The sequence below is a fragment of the Talpa occidentalis genome, unplaced genomic scaffold (genome assembly GCF_014898055.3).
Source record: "Talpa occidentalis isolate TD23 unplaced genomic scaffold, MPIMG_talOcc4v2.1 talOcc4.13, whole genome shotgun sequence".
NCBI lineage: Eukaryota > Metazoa > Chordata > Mammalia > Eulipotyphla > Talpidae > Talpa > Talpa occidentalis.
Window position 1 is genome coordinate 82,363,445 of NW_023601322.1, and position 17,512 is coordinate 82,380,956.

Genomic DNA, 17,512 nt, shown 5'->3' on the forward strand with positions numbered 1-17,512 from the left:
TGAAATGGGCATACTTTAAAAAAAGCAAATAAGTCATTTCAACCCTGTTTTTATTTATACAAACTCCAATAAAGGGTTAGAAAAGAATGTGAAAGTCTTATTATTCAATGGCTAAAGGGAAGATGTGTATCTCAGTATCCACTGACCAAGATATCGAGGAGATTAGCACCAATAATTTTACAGTTCTAACCCTCAATTAGTGTATGCAGCTAAGTTTTGCAGAGGAGACAGAATGTAGTTGAATTTATTGATCAAATTGCATTCTACTTGAACAAAAGAAAAGAGAAAGTTTTATTGTGACACTGGAAAGATCATAGGCTACTTGAGACAAGGTCTATTTCCTCATTTCTAACAGTGGAATCCTATTTTTAACCTCATTTAGTGAATAAATATACTTAGAAAATATAAAACCACATGGAGGAAATCATGGGATAAATGAAACACACTTTTGAGTTAATTCTAAAGAACTACAAAAATGCTACTAGCCAAACCACACAATGTAAGCCATTCTGTTGGGTGTGCAAAAGTCAAAGGAGCATGATTTCCCTGACTCTCTAATATTTCCAGAAAGATCTTTGGGTATGGGCATCACTGGAACACCTCAAAGAAGAAAATGAGAGAACATGCTTTCTTGGAGGGTAGGGTTGGATCACATTCGTCTTTGTATCCCCCTTGTCACCAATTATGACATTTTGCACCTTAGAAACTTAATACATGTACTGATTGAGCATACTCCTAAAATGTTGTCAGGCAGAATTTCAGGGAATGGCAGCCCTTTGCACCTATTTCTCTCTCTCTCTTTGGTCCCTGTTATCTCTACTCGTACCATTATCATTATAAAACCATTTAAAAAAAATAAACCTGACTCCAGGTGCTGAGCATGTTATTATCCAGCAGTGATGAGAAACAGTCATGTTAATACTATAAATGGAGGGTGGGAATTTCACTGGATGGAAATCATGGGAGCCAGGTCTCAGGGAAGGATCTATCACAAACACACTCGGTGAGATTTGGTGAAAAACTTTTCTCCAAGCTGCAGCAAGTAAAGGATCAAGATAAAATATTTCCTTTGGTTCTTCCAGTCCTGGAAGTATGTGTAATAAGCAGGTGCCTGATCCACAGGCACTGGGCTGTCCTGGACTCTTCCTGACTTTATATATATTTTAGGATGCACACGACGAAAGGGGGAGAATGCAGTCGTTAAATGACATCTGTAGTATGCTTAAAAGAAACATTAGGTTCTGTGAAAGAGCTAAATAGGCATTATAATTAAAAAACAAAGAGATTTCCCAATCAAAAAATGGACAGAAGAGCTAAATATACACTTCTCCAAAGAAGACATACAGATGTCCGGCAGGTACATGAAAAAAAAAAAATGTGTAGCATCATTTATCATCAGTGAAGTGCAGATAAAAAGCACAATGAGATACCATCTCTCACCAATGACAATGATCCATATAAAAAAGATCAGATACAAGTGTTGATGAGGGTGTGAAGGAAAAGGAACCCTTTTATACTGCTGGTGGGAATATACTGGCTCAGCTCCTATGGCAAAGACAAAGGGGGTTTCTCAAAATATTAAAAATAGATCTACCATATGATCCAGCAACTCCACTCCTAGGTATCTATCCAAGGAATACAAAAACACTAATTTGAAAGGATACATGCATTTCTGTGTTCATGGCAGCACTATTTACAATAGCAAGTTCTGGAATCAATTGAAGTAAAGGGCAGATGTGTGGATTAAGATGTGGCATATATACACAATGGATTACTACTCAGTTATTAAAAAAAGAGATGAACTCTTGACATTTGCAACAATATGGATGGAACTAGAGCAGATAACATTAAGTGAAATAAGTCAGGAGCAGAAAGAGATATACTGGATGGTTTCACTGATGTATGAAATATAGAGGAATAAAACAAAGGGTCAGACAGGACCAAGACAGTAACAAACCCTAGACATGTAAGTGTAGAAATGAGGCAATCGAGGGGGAAGAAGAGGGTGCAGAGCAAAGTGTGGAGGGAACCAGTGGACTATGCTGGAAGACTATAGGTGCCTAGGCGGTGGGTGTGGTGTGGTGATATGTATCTAAAGAGGTCTGAGCCTATTCCTGTGACTCGTATACTGTGCTGTATCTCAGCGTTAGGTCAATCTTTGAAAATGTTATAAAGTACAGTGGTGAGAGAGGACATCCTTGTCTTCTTTCTGATCTTAATCACCCAAAGCAAAGAAAGTCAAGGAAAAGATAAACACCTGGGATTACATCAAACTGAAAAGGTTCTGTTCACCAAAACAAAGAGATACCCCACTGATTGGGAAAAAATCTTTGCACTCCATTCAACTGATACAGGACTGATCACAAAGATCTACAAAGAACTCACATGACTCAACAAAAACAAAGTAAACAATCCAGTCAAGAAATGGGCAGAAGAACATAAAAGACATTTTTCCAAAGAGGAAATGCAAAAGGCCAACATGCATATGAAAAAAGGTTCAACCTCCCTTATCATCAGGGAAATGCAAATCAAAACCACATTGAGATACCACCTTACACCAGTAAGAATGGCGCATATCAAAAACAAAAAACAAAACAAAAAACAAGCAGCAACAGATGTTGGCGAGGATGTGGTGAAAAAGGAACTCTCCTACATTGCTGGTGGGAGTGCAAACTGGTCCAGCCACTATGGAGAGCTGTCTGGAGGTTCCTCAGTCTACTAAAAATGGAGCTATCATACGACCCGGCAATTCCACTCCCAGGAATCTACTCAAAGGACACAAAAACATTGATTCAAAAGAACACCTGTACCCCTATGTTTATTGCAGCACTATTTACAATAGGTAAAACCTGGAAACAACCCAAATGCCCCAAAATAGATGACTGGATCAAGAAGATGTGGTTCATAGACACAATGGAATATTATTCAGCAATCAAAAAAGATAAAATCATGCCATTCGCAGCAACATGGATGGAGCTAGAAGGGATTATGCTCAGTGGAAAGTCAGAAGGAAAAAGAAAATTATCACATGGTTTCACTTATAGCAGGAATACAGGGGAACCAAATAAGACATCAATGTGAAAAATAATAACAGCACAAAACACAACAATGCAAAAACAGACAATTATAAACCAGAGACATCCTGCAGGGGAGGAGGGAGAGGGATCAGAGGGCGGGAGGGAGGAGCACTGGGGACTGAGGTGATGGTGCACGGGTACCTTGGGGAAGGAAATTCTATGGGGACTACACCTAAGGGGGTGGCGGGGAGCAATTATTGTTTAAAAATGAACAATGAGGTAAAAAATTAATTAAAGAAAGTTAGGTTAAAAAAACTATATTACAATACACTAAAAAAAAGTTATAAAGAAATAAATAAAAGAAACATAGGAGTTTGCTCTAATCAACCAACAACAGTGAACCCGACACTAAATTTTTAAATGATAAGTGGTCACAGTCCTTTTACGTAAGATGCTAGTGAATTCTGGCATCTTCCTAGGCCCAGATTGGTTATTCTTGCCATTTAAAATTTCAGTGGTGTTCAAGACACAGCCTGCAAGGGCTGCATTCCTCTCCTCGCCAGTACACATGTCCATCGTTTTCCAAAACACATTTGGAAAAACTATGTTTCAAAACACGTTTTAGCCCATTCATTTCTGGGTCTTATAAATAAGTCAAGGATTTTGTGTTTCATCTTTAAGCTGAAATTCTGATTTCTTATTAAAGGTAACTCTTCAATTCAAAAGGTTGAATGTACTTCAAAATACTTGCAATTGGATAAACTTAGGGAGCTGAGAAAATGAAGTACAAAGCAAGAAAAGTTATGAAAATATAGAATAAAAATGTCAAACTATTAATGGTGAAATGATTTGCTTTAAATTCCAAACTTCAGTTGTGAGTTCTGAAAGTACAAAACAAGCCCTCAAAGCTTATGCTTGTCCTTTGTAACTTCTAGAAAACCTACCTCATGATAACCTTTTGCTTATTGATACATTTTTCAGGGACAGCCTGTAAAAAGAAATGCTGCCTTCTTTTTTTCTTATTGTTTTCTCACTTCATGCATCATCTGGACTTTTTTTCCTCATTTCCTTATAGCTCAAAGCCGTTTCTTATTTGAAGTCATTATTCGCTTGACATGAAAAATAGACGCTAGTAAAACTAATTACATCAAATGAGGGGAAAACTAAATCTCAATTATGGAATAATTAATTATAAAACCATTAGGTAGAATTATCCTACTGGAAGCTGTTCTTTGTTAACTATTCAATTTATTTAAGCTATATTTGTGATCTTCAATGTCCTCATTCTTTACCTTTTTGTAGCAAGAGTTTACATTATCAAACTCATTTCCTCAAAAATTTTTCATGGGTTACAGATGATGTGCCAGGCATTGATCAATGTAATGGGCTGTGGTATTGAATAAAATGTAAATTTTTTGCTCTCAGGTAGCTCACATTTTGATCGGGGAAGAAAAAAACAAAGTTAAATACACACCGTTTGGTTGCAAAGGTGGCTGGGAGGATAGAGCAGGTGAGGGTGGTAGTCACAGGGTTCTGCTGTGTCTGAGGAGAGTGGTTACAGAAGGCCCGGTGGGCTGACATTTGAGCAGAGGTATTCAAAAAGAAAAGAAAAAAGTATCCATCTTGGCCTTCGTCTTAGCCACAATCTCCACTTTAGCTTGGCCATTGACAGAGCTGACATTTGGATCCCTCTGTAATTATGGTTTCTTGTCTGGAGAACCACAGAGCAATGGTTCACAACTTGGGGTGGTTTTGCCCCAAGGGGATTCTGGGCAATGGAGGACATTTCTCATTGTCACAACTAGAATGTACTTGCTGCTCACATCCCATGGATACAGCTCAGATATGCTGCTAAAATATCCGTCAGTGCACAGAGACAGCCCCCGACAACACAATGACCTCCTTGAAAGTGTTGTTAAGACTGAGGTAAGGAATCCCTGCCAGAGGGGATGAGACATGCCTGGTCTCTCCAGAACCTTCAATAACTACTTAAGAGAAAATAAGCAACAATGGAGCATCCTTTAAGAATATCTATGCAGAAAGCAAAACCACAATGAAAGACCACCTCACTCCTGTGAGAACAGGTCACACAGAAAAGACCAGAAACAAGTATTGGTGAGGGCATGGAAAACTGGTCCAGGCCCTACGGAAAATAGTGTGGAGGTTTCTCAAAAGATTAAAAATAGATCTGCCAGTTGATCCAGGAATTCCAAATTAAGTATCTATCCAGAGAAAACAAAACCAGTAATTTGAAGGGCTATAGGCCCTCCTGTGTTCATTGCTGCATCATTTATAATAGCCAAGTTACAGAAACTACCAGAGCGCCCGATGACAGAGGAGTGGATTAAGATGATGTGGGGTGTGTGTGTGTATATATACACATACATACATATAAATAGATACACACACAAAATACTACTCAGTGGTAAGATGAACTCTTGCCATTTGCAACAACATGCATGGAGCTACAGGGGATCATGTTAAACAAAATAAGACAGAAAAAGGAAAGATAAATACCAGATGATTCCCCTTGTAGAAACAAAACAAAGCAACAGACGAAATTGAGCCAAACAAACCCTAGAAATCTGACTGCAGAGCTGAGGACACCACAGGGGAGGGGGGTGGGCAGGAGGAGTGACAGGGGAAGTGGCCCAGTGGTCTGTGGTGAGGACTTTGGGTACTTTGGTGGTGGGTGTGGCTTGATAAGACATCTGAGAGGGTGTGAACTTACACCCCTAAATCATATACAGTGTTGCAAATCAAAGTTACCTCAATTAAAAAATAAAATGAAACAAGAATGGATAAGTAAAATTTATTAACAAAATATTCTTAGAGCTTCCCTAAAGCAAGATATAATTACTGATACTTCATTTTATTTACTTTAAAGTAACTGCTTAATATAAGTCTTACTATTTTTCCTACAAACTGTTATTAAATTGTGAACTAATTTCAACAGTTTCCAGTTCAAATTAATGAATTTTTAGATGGGTTCCCACTCTTGGTGAGATGTTTGTACTTGGAAGATTTCAGACAGCAGGGATTATAGGGAGAGCAGTGAGGTGAAGAGAAAACACTAGAAAACCACTTGACCAGAAAGAATTTTGCCCCATATATAAATAGTTAGCCATGCACAACCAAGAAGTAAGCAGAAAATAATACTGGTTGATTTAGTTTGAGAGCTAAGCCTCTAAGTAGGTTTGAATATTAAAACGTCCAGTTTTCACTGTGTCACTGGAAAATCTGGTCGGTATGAAGGACTTCTATAATTTTAACTCATGAACATATGTGCTAAAACTATTTTAAGATGTCATCTGCTATGGCATCTCTTCCAATACAAGTGTAATCACAAGTTTAAAAGCAAGGAAGAAACAAGTTGCCACACTGAAGGCAACTGGAGAAAGACTTTCGCATGTCAGTTGCCAAAATCCCTTATGCATCATCTCGAAGAATAATGTATCTTAAACATTCTGCCACTGGAAAAACATTCAACACCTGCTCATCACACTGTCACCACGAAAACCAGTGAGACAAAAAGGGGAGCTGACATTGGGGGATGCATCGTACCTTCTGGTGCGTGGATCTGGGAGGACACAGGCTGTGGTCAGGGCATGGACTCTGGAGTGGGGGTTGAGTCCTTTCCTACAACTTACCTGGAGAATAACCACAGGAATGTTCCTTACCCATCCTATAAGCCTCACTTCACGTGCTACATCTGTAAATTGCAGATATGTGTCATCCAAGTCCCCTCAACACTGTCATGAGGATTCAAGAGTGACACAGTTCTTAGTGATGTAATTGCATGTGAATTGAAATAATCCTGCCTTTTCTTTAGTGTTCAATCCATATTCAACGATCTTATTCACAGTAAGTAGATGCCAGATCTTTGTTTTCAGGAAGCCTTCAGTTGTTGCCCACATGGGTGTCACCAGAGGACCCGGGTGCAGGGGACAGTAATTCCCTCTGGACAGTAATTCCCAGCATCAGAGCAGAGCTGGTTCTGTTCTTCTGTCCCTCAAGACACCAACCAACTCTATTAATCTTTCACCTAAGTCAGTAGTGGATCAACCACAGATGAGAACAGGAGGAAAGAAGAAACCAAGAAAACCCTTGAACTTTGGGTGTATTCCTATTGATGGCTGGCAATCGAGAGCCTGCTGAGTGTGAGAACAGGCAGCTGATGGGTAAACAGCTAAAATCCAAAACACCCCAAGTTCACCATCCACGGAAATGTTAGTTCCACTCTCCTAGAGCGATGATTTGAAGACAAAAAGCTTATGTTATCTAAGCTTACTAGAGACACTATCTTAAAGTTCACGTTACAATCCTTTAACTTTTGGTTCTATGACATAATCAAGAAGCAAATTTATGAGCGATAAAGCATTTTGGAAGCAGCTAAATTCAGGATGGGGTATTGTTGTTAAGTGCTGGTTACACCCACCACACCCCAAGTATCTCCTGTTATTCAGCATTTCTAAGATATCAGGGGTGGATTTCAAATGGCGGAGCCTGCCCAGAGACAATGTAGTTTCCTACCGAATCCCAAGAGACAGAAGCTCTTCTGAGGAGGGACTGAGGGTTTTCAACAGTTTAGTTTATTTATGTTTCTATTTATCATAGCATACTCATGCTTTTATTTCTGCTCTCTTTTACACAACACTGTGAAAATTATCTGTTATGTGAACTGCAGCTTGTTTTAATTTTTGCTATTATTCACATATAGCAATTAAACCATTTTAAACAGTGATAAGAGGAATGGGCAATCTTACCAATTCCCAAATAAAAGCATAAAACAAGGTTATTACATTTGTCTGAATTGAGGCAGACATCATTTAAAGCCTGGGACTGCATTAATTTCTAAAAGGCTAAATCCAAGTTTTTGTATGCCTTCCCTTTTTAATATCCTAAGCAGTAGATAGGCTTACCAAGCTGGGAATTATATTGTTCCTTTTGGTAAAGGTAGCTCAGATTTTTAAGTTTTAGCTAGAAAATACTAATGTCACCGATTCATTTAACAGAACACAATGCATTACCCTAACAACAGAAAACAACTTAAGTTTCAAAACCTTTCCTGAGACCAGCGAATTGAGACTGTTCAACCTGTAAGCTCTGTATACTTGCCTTTCAACACATTAAAGTATTTCCTGGGTCCTCCCTGGTGACTCAAGGGGTTAAATCTCAGCACTATGAAGCTATCTGCAGCCACTGCAGTAGGAGTTTAATCTCTGGCCAGGGAGAGATTGGCTACCCACATGGTGCAAAATCTCTGGCTACCCACATGGTGCAAAAGACCTCCTGTCTCACCCTCTGCTCCCCTCTGCAGTGTATTTCAGTAGATCTGCCTGTTCTGCTCTCCACTCTGTCTCTGGTGAATCCTCTCACCTGCCGACCTTCTTCACCTCTGGCCTACACCCCAGCTCTTGTATGCATAAATAAATAAATCTTAAAAAAAATTCTACCTGTCAATTTTAAGAGAGACAAGATGCTGATTATCCTTATTGGTTAGGCAAGACATAAAGTAGACATTGCTGGCATTAAAGGGAGTCGAACTTTAAGTAAGTCCTTCCTTATGATAAAGCAGGCTCTTGGGGGTAAAAGGATGGGCGGGGGTGGTGAGCCCATAGTGCATTAAAAAACATTTTTTTTTCATATTTGGGTTTATATATTTTTTATATAAATTTTTAAATTTTTTACATCATTTTTCATTTTTAAACAATATTTGTTCCCCCCACCCCCTCAGGTGTAGTCCCCACAGAGTTTCCTTCCCCAAGGCACCCGCGCACCATCACCTCAGTCCCCTGTGCTCCTCCCTCCCTCCCTCTGATCCCTCTCCCTCCTGCCCCATGTAGGATGTCTCTGATTTATAATTGTCCGGTTTTGCTTTCTTGTGTTTTGTACTGTTATTATTTTTTTACAGGTTCCTATAATATAGGTTCCCCTATATTCCTGCTGTAAGTGAAACCATCCGATATTTTTCTTTTTCCTTCTGGCTTATTCCACTGAGCATAATTCCTTCTAGCTCCATCCACGTTACTGCAGAAAAGAAAAACAAGCAACATTTTCTTCCTCTTAGTCCGTGAACACTTGATTCAATTTATGAATGTCTAATCACTGCTTAAGTGTAAATTCTAAGGTACTAAAGCTAATTTATGAAAACTCGCATGTAAGCAGCTTGAAAATCAGCTTAATAAACATATACCTCACCCTCAGCAAGTGCCTAATAAATTTTCTAGACACAGGTGACGAGGTAGTGAAATCTACTTTAAAATTTCCATGTAATTGCAGGATCATGTGCTTCTTTTAAATAATTAAATGTGTTCACATATTTCACAAAAGAGGTCACTGAAGTGACTATGTTTGCAGGACAAAGTAACAGTACCTATTGAGACTACGATACACAATTTAACAAAGCTGACTACTTTTTTTTTTTTTAAGATTTATTTATTTATACAAGCACTGGGTACAGTCGGAAGCGCGGGAGGGTGAGAGAATTCACCAGAGCCAGAGCGGGGAGCAGAGCAGGCAGAAGGACCGAAGTACACTGCTGAGGGGAGCAGCGGGCGGCAGGAGAGGTCCACGCGCCATATGGGACCCTCGTCGGCGGTCGGGGATCAAACTGGCGCTGCAGAGGCTGTGGGCAGCTTCGCAGCCCAGGCTCCACTGCGCCACCAGGGGAGGCCCAAAAGCTGACTACTTTAAGATGAACTTTCTACATTATTTTTAAGGCTGCAGTAAATACTCTGAAAAACATTCCTTTGCTTCAAGGTGTCATCAGTGCACACTGGTCTCTTCCTGATGATTCTTAGTATTTCCTGGTGAAGGAAAGTCATCAAAGCTTTCTTGGTAAGGCACAAAAAAGGTTTATTTTGGAAAGCTTCCTTACCACCCCTTCCACTTGTTTTCATTCTAATCACCCACTTAATTCTTACCAGGAAACTCTGTTTAAGTGAAGGGGAAACATGGTGGCTCTGTGTTCACATATACAATAAAAAAAATATAATAAGTACAGAGTATTTTTACACTTCGCCTCTCCATATTTAAAATAACTCAATTGGGGCCTCCCCTGGTGGTGCAGCAGTTAAATGCTGGACTGTGAAGCTGCCCGCAGCCTCTGCAGCGCCGGTTCAATCCCTGGCCACCGGTGAGGGTCCCACATGGGGCACAGACCTCTTCTGCCACCACCGCTGCTCCCCTCAGCAGTGTATTTCATCAGTTTGCCTGTTCTGTTCCCCACTCTGGCTCTGGTGAATCCTCTCACCCTCCGGAGCTTCTGACTGTACCCAGTGCTTGTATAAATAAATAAATAAATAAATACATAAATCTTTCAAAAAAAATAAATAAAATAACTCAATTGTATGTTCACACTCTTCATCCATTATGTGGTGGAGAGGCACAGCAGAATTCCCACATCCTCCACTGAGTGACCAAAATGAAACTCGATACATGGAAAAAATACCTCAGGTGCAAAAGGGAAAAGTATCTCCCCGAAGTTTCCAATTCGTAGCGAGCTTCATTCAGTGTCTTTTTCTAAACTGCTTGTAAAGGCAATTTATGAGCTCCTGATTACTATAACATATTGTGCTCCAAAAAAGAAAAAGGTAATAGTAATTTGGCTCCTTGATGGCATTCCATTTTTTATAGATTATTATATTGTCTTCAAGCTGGGTTGAGTCTGAAATTAATATAATTAACCTCCAGCTCAGCTACACACATCTTTTTTCCATTCTTATTCATCTTTTCTCTCTGGCCCTGAAGACTGACTTGGAAAGGAAAGAAACCTATATTCAGTGGACTAATATTCATTGCTAGTTCCCAGACTTCTGTTCTAGAAGCCAGTATCAGTCGAACGTGAAAACAACTTGAGAAATCACAAGAGACCCTTCAGAGCGGACCAGTTTGCGTTCCATAAATAGCAATTACATTTTCTGTTAAAAATGTTATAAAAACATATCAAAGACATCGGACAGACAGATGATCAGATAAAAGCTTGAATCAAGACAGGAAATGTCATTCTGAGATATAAATGGGAGAGAGGAGATTCGGTATTCAAGTTCAGACCAATCAATAATAAAAAAACAATATTCCAAAGGAAACAGGATTCCAACACCCCCCCCCCTTTTTTTGTTTTTTTCACTAAAAAGTACACAGGCATGGCTTAAATGAGAACACTGGAGGCTCACTGTATTTTTAAAACTTGAAAAAGAAAATCTGAACCCATCCAAAGCTGATTTTGATTCTGTCTTTGTGATTCTGCTAAGATAGTTTCCTGCTCAAACTAATTGGCATCCCATGTATACAGAATGGAAGACAACCCAGGACTCTGTTTCCCATTGACTTGGATGAGAATGTGAATATCAGAGGTCTTTGGGCCCCATGTAGCCCACAAAAGGGATTGATTTGGCCCACTCAAGTACTCTAAAAATAAGGCATTTTACAAAAAACATCCAAATTTTTATCTTCCCATGAAAATCAGATGAGGAGAAACCAGCACTACCTTTCCAAATGATGGCAAATCCAGCTGACTCCTCCAGACCAGGCCTACACGGTACAATTGGTAGGTTTCCACCACTTCTGGAGGCATCATACCCAAGCCCCCCTCCCAGGGCTCAAGCACCTTCCTGGCTCTCTACACCTATGACTTTAACATCCTGGGCCTAGAAACAGAGGCATGAGGCTAAACACTTTAATGTTTAGCTCATAAAAGATTTTAACAATGAGCATTCCCTTGAAGACTTGGACCAACACACTCAAATAACACAAAATCTGCTGCAAATACCTTGGGAATGTAAAGTAATGTTGAGAGCTGAAAGTCTTTATTAAATCATTGTAGAGTATACATGAATTCTCCAGATATTACATTAGTACTTGATTTCTGACTTCACTATAGAAAAAGAGAACTCAAAGGCATCTTTAATTTGCTGCTCATTCATACCTTTTTCAACCATCAGTGTCAGCATAGCAATGTATGTATACATTGATAGCAGATGGTGTTACTGTCATTTTGTGACAATTTTAATGCCCAGAACAATAAGAAATAATAAACTCTTAGTCAGTCTTGACTGAATGCATATAATGATAATCCAGGTTATAGATGTTAGATTAATAGTGATAAATTGTGAGTGTATGTTTTTAAGCTGATCATTAAAATCTGTTTTATACACCAATGTCCTTCTTTCTGCATTTCAAAAAGCAAACATATTACCATCTGTTTTTAATACTAAAGTCCCAAATAATTTATAATGGAGAGTTATACAATATATATAGGACACTGCATTAATCAATCATGCAGAAATATCTGCTCTATCCCACTGTTCTTGAAATCCTCTATTAAATTAAGAGTTGAGTTGGAAACAAAGACATGAATGCAGTAATAGTTGCTTGAGGAAAGATAAAAAAAATTCAGACCAAGGTCGTTATTTACTTCATTATGTCAAAGAATATGTGCAACTGAAAATATTACAATGACTGTCCTTATTGTTCTTGGTTACTACAGAAGATGAAATACTCTATGAAAATATGAAAAATGTCTTAAAGTCCTCCTCAATTATCTGACACAAGCAGTACCCTACTAGAATAAATAAGAGAATCCTGTCTACTTCATTTATGCTCTCAAAACCAAACAAGAGGAAGCTACTCTCACAGAGGTCTGGAAATGTGTCATTTGTAAGGTGACTCATCTGGGGGCCTCAGCCAGTCAACCATATTCTCGCAGCCCACAGAACCCCATGGAAGCACACATCGCTCAGCACTCTGATCAAATCAGACACCTGTAGGAAGTCAGTCTGATTTAGAGGAAGATTAAATTCATTTCAACATCTTCAATATACTCACTTACACTTCTAATTTTCTTGGGAGCCACTGAAATGCTTTCTTTCTACTGGTTTCAGGGCCTCTTCATAAATAAAATGATTATGATGTAGGGTCATTTAAACACACACACACAGACACACACATACTCCTGAGCACACACACACATTTTGTTTTGGTAACCAGCTTGTAAAAAAACTTATGACATCTTCCACTTTTTCATGCAAATAGGCCTTATTTGGATAGCAAAATTAACCTTAACTGAATTTTCTTGGTAAAATAAGACTTTTGTCTTAAGACTATAACAAGTGTCCACAATAAAATGTATATACTATTTTTTAAGGATTTATTTATGCATACAAGAACTGGGGTATAGACCAAAGGTGCAGAGTGGTGAGAGGATTCACCAGAAAGAGTGGGGAGCAGAATAGGCACATCTACTGAAATACACTGCTGAGGGGAACAGCAGGCAACACAGGAGAGGTCGGCTGCACCATGTGGGTCAGCTCCCTGGCTGGGGCTCGAACTCGTGCTGCAGTGCAGGCGATAGCTTGGTAGCACTGTGTCTTTAACCCCTGCGCCACCAGGGAGGCCCTGTATATACTATTTTTGATAATCTCCATTTCCTTCTTCAAATTTCAAATATTGTAGTGAGTTTCTAGAGTGTACTGTTGTGTGCTACCCAGATCTACTTTCAACTAGAATTCTAGTGAATTTCAGCTGCAGGCAGCTGTGTCTGAAAGTCCTCCACTTCCACTACTCTGAGAACTGCCCTGGCTAGAGCACCACGTTCCAGGGGCCACCTTTGTCTAGGGCCCGGTGAACACGGTGTTAAACAGGCCACGCTGCCTTCCCCCAACTAGGTCCATGTTGCAGAGCCTGCCTTGCTGTGAGATGACCCAGGTCACTTTGGTGAGGCTGCCTCAGAGCTCATTTTCTGTCCATTCCTGCTTGCTTTCTTTCTCCCACTGGTGCACTTTCTAACAAATTTCCTGCACTGAGTCTGTTCCCCACTCAGTCTGAAATAGAACAGTTAAGAGTCCAGAGAAGCCTCTGCCAAAGGCAAATACATGCTGCTGTGTCTGCCTTCTTGGCAACCATCATGGGTATTTTTTATGGAAGTAATGATAGTTCATATCATAATATTGTTTTCAGGTATACCACCTTTTTTTTTTTAAAGATTATTTATTTATACAAGAACTGGGGTACAGGCCAGATGCGCAGGAGGGTGAGAGGATCCACCAGAGACAGAGCGGGGAACAGAACAGGCAGACTGATGAAATACACTGCTGAGGGGAGCAGCGGGCGAGACAGGAGAGGTCTGACACACCATTTGGGACCCTCGCTGGCTGGCTGGGATAGAACCGGTGCTGCAGAGGCTGCAGACAGCCTCACAGCACGGCGCTCAACCACCTGCACCACCAGGGGAGGCCCTCAGGTATACCGTCTTTTAAATCAACATCAGTATATACTACCTGACGTTCCCAACCAGAATTCTAGTTTCCATCTATCACCATGTAGTTTAATCCTTTTGCCCAATTTACCCACTCCCTCTTCTCTCTGGTTAACTGTTTCATTCTTACAGTCTAAAAGTTTGGTTTTCCTGTTGTTTACTCTCTTCATTTGTTTTGTTTTTTTATCTATCACATGAGTGAAATCATACAATGTTTGTATTTATCTGTCAACTTATTTCATGAAGAATAATACCCTCTAGGTTCACCCGCATTGTTGCAAATGACAGGATTTCATCTTTTTTACAGCTGAGTAGTATTCCATTATGTATATATACTACATCTTACACTTAGGTACTTTTGGTAGAGGAAGATGAAAGGGAAAAATGACTAATTTAGCTAAATGACTAGTTTTGCTTATTTGATCACAGAATTGAATGGTTCATCAAACTGAGGAGTTATTTTGACATTGTCAGAAACAAAACCTTTTTATATGGTAAAAGAAGTGCCCAATCCTTTGGGTCCTTGGTAGTTGTTCAATTCAAAATTTTCTATAAAACTTGTTTTTTTCCTCCTAACAACTATATTCCACTAAATATGAATGCTAACACATTATGTTTGGGTTTTATTTAAAGTAAGATTATACAGTATTTATGCTGCCAAGAAAAAGGTAACAGGGAAAAATGCTTGAAAATACATATTTACCGTTGCCTAAAAGTCTTTCTCCTACCCTTTCAACTGTTAGTTGTCAAAAGGAAAGGAACTTTTTCAAATGCATTAAAAAATCTCTTCTAGTCAATCTACAATAATTTAATAATATCTCTTGCAATTTAATAACTTTCTAAAACTATAACCACCCAATCTATACCTATGGGATAGACAACACTCTGGTCCATGAGGCCTAAATTAAAGGAATGATCCACAGATTACCAATTATCAGTGGTTTATTCAGTTATATGCTGGTGATGATAAAATATTTCATATATTATTTAAGCTAAAAATTCCACAAAGTTGTACAATATTAGCATGTTTTCTAGTAAGATCATTTTCCATTATAGACCTTTTAAAAGAAATCACTTCTCTAATATAAATTCACAGGTTTTGGTGTTCAAATATTTGGTGTTCAGATATTTTCTCTAATTTGCCCCATTTCCCTTCCTCAATTTTACTACCTGATCTCCACCAACAGGAACTTGTGTGCCTCGTTTACCAACATCTCTCTGCCAACTCCCCTGAATATTACCTAAGTCAGGTGTTGCCCTTGGACAAAGATCTGACTGCCAACGCATTCTTTCAAATATTAAATGCTGACAAATCACTGATTTCTCACCCATGTCTAAAAGAGACAAATGGTATCATGATCAAGAGTGCAAGCTTAGAACTGAAGTTTCTGGTTAAATCTCAGGTGGGTCTCTTGTTAAATGTGTGTTGGACAAGTCACTTTAAAAGTTTCAATGCTTCATTTTTTTGGTTCTGTATAGTGGCAATGTTAAGGATTCCTAACTTAGTGAGTAATCATGAAGATTACATTAGTTAACGTACATAAAGCATTTAGGGCAGTGCCTACACATGGTTTATAAGTCTTAGCTACTATTAGTTTGCCATTCTATTTCCATTTCCCTTGAGTGCTTCTTATAAGCTCTTTGGAGGATGCCAGCCACCTAGGCATCCTCTCACTCTGTTGCCTGACTCATTGTCTTGATTCACTTCTCTTCTCCTTCAAAACTCAGTCTCCCGTACCATTCAACTCTTTCTTGTGGCCGCCACCTCTTCCATAGCCACAACAGCCGATATTCCATTCCGCCATTATTTCTGACTTTCTGTCTTCTGTCTCCAAACATTTCAGCCCCTGTGCCTGAACTGTGAGAACATGTAAAATGCAATTTACTAAGTTAACAGTTGATTTCAATCATAATCTGCAAGACACACAAAATGCAGGAATGCTTCTGTGAAGCGGTCTTCACTGGTTACTCTTTCTGGATTAAGCTTTTTCTGGGTTAAGTTTGACAGACACAAACCACAATGGTTTGAGCACCCAAGGGAAATGGTAGAACGACTAGTATGCAACATGTAATGCTTCAAATTAAATATGAACCTGATGGACAACGTAGAGACTATTCACCTGTGATACTATAAAACCCTATCAAGCCACGCACCTGTCTAGACATTGACAACTCAGTTCCTCCAAAAGCAACTTACAATTTAAATATTGGAAAGCTCATAGAAATCCAAGATTTGATAGTAGTACCAAAAATATTGAAAAAAATTCTAATTAGTCTCTAGTTAGAATTTAAATTACAGGGGTAGAGTGGAGATAGAGTTGGATAATACATTTTAGAATGTGCTTATAAATAGATGACAAAAATATGAAGCAAACTTTGTAAGGTTATAAAGACAAGTTCTCTCTTGCCAAAAGGTAACTTAAATATAAAGTTGAATTTCGATGACTCTACTGCTTTTCTGTACGTAAGTATGGTCTCTGCCAGCAAAATGTCTACATTTCTGCTTCCTCTAATATCACCATCAACCATATCAGCCCTGGTTTAAGAGTCCCTGAGATTCTTGAAGGCTGGATGAGGTAGAAAAGACCAGAACTAGCTTACAGTAGCTGTTGTGTGTTGGCTATGCAAGGCAGGCAGTAGTAAAACCTAGCGGGAGCCAATAAACTGAGTAGATAGAACTCAGAAAATACCTAACCAACAACGTGACATTTTTATAATCACATATTTTAACCATAACAGCGCTTGAATGGTACGTATTATAGTATTTCAATTTAGTAATTTATCTAAAAATGAGTTTTATCTTGGCTCATAAATAAACAGTGACATTCCAGAGATCTCAAAAGCTCAGTTCACCTTTTGCTGCAAAGCTCATTTTGCAATTACAGAAACATATGCCCTTTTGTGCCATGTTGCTTAATCTTTGATTTATGGCTCCTATCTTTGTGCTAACCTCTTTCTGTAAACTACACAAAGTTTGTACAAGCTCAGCTATTTCATTCTTAGTTCTAATCTTAATGGGTTTTCTCCCTCGTGGCCATATCTCTCTCCCAAATAGGCTAAATAGGCTGGGGAGAAAGTCTTCATTCTTTTACTTCACCAAATACTACTTGGTGTCTCAGAATGTTCTGAGTATGAAATAAGGAATGCATGGTCCTAAAAGCCTGCCAGCTCTTCCCAAAGTCTTTCTTTTCTGTCCACTCTCCTGTGCGGTTTGCTCTAGTGTGCCTGCCCTTGCAAG

The 17,512-nt window shown here is 39.0% G+C and overlaps 1 protein-coding gene across 11 annotated transcripts in view; it reads right to left on the reverse strand.

Annotated features, from left to right (window-relative positions):
- The window catches only part of SNCAIP (synuclein alpha interacting protein), a 158,553-nt gene that overhangs the window by 119,431 nt on the left and 21,610 nt on the right, over nt 1–17,512 (reverse strand). Inside the window, exon 1 of one of the 11 annotated variants that reach the window (XM_054694492.1) lies at nt 6,582–6,748. The exons of the other annotated variants lie outside the window; for them this stretch is intronic. The gene's annotated coding sequence lies outside the window, so the exon portion shown is untranslated. Of the gene's footprint in view, nt 1–6,581; nt 6,749–17,512 lie in introns of those variants that run through there. 11 annotated transcript variants of the gene reach the window in all.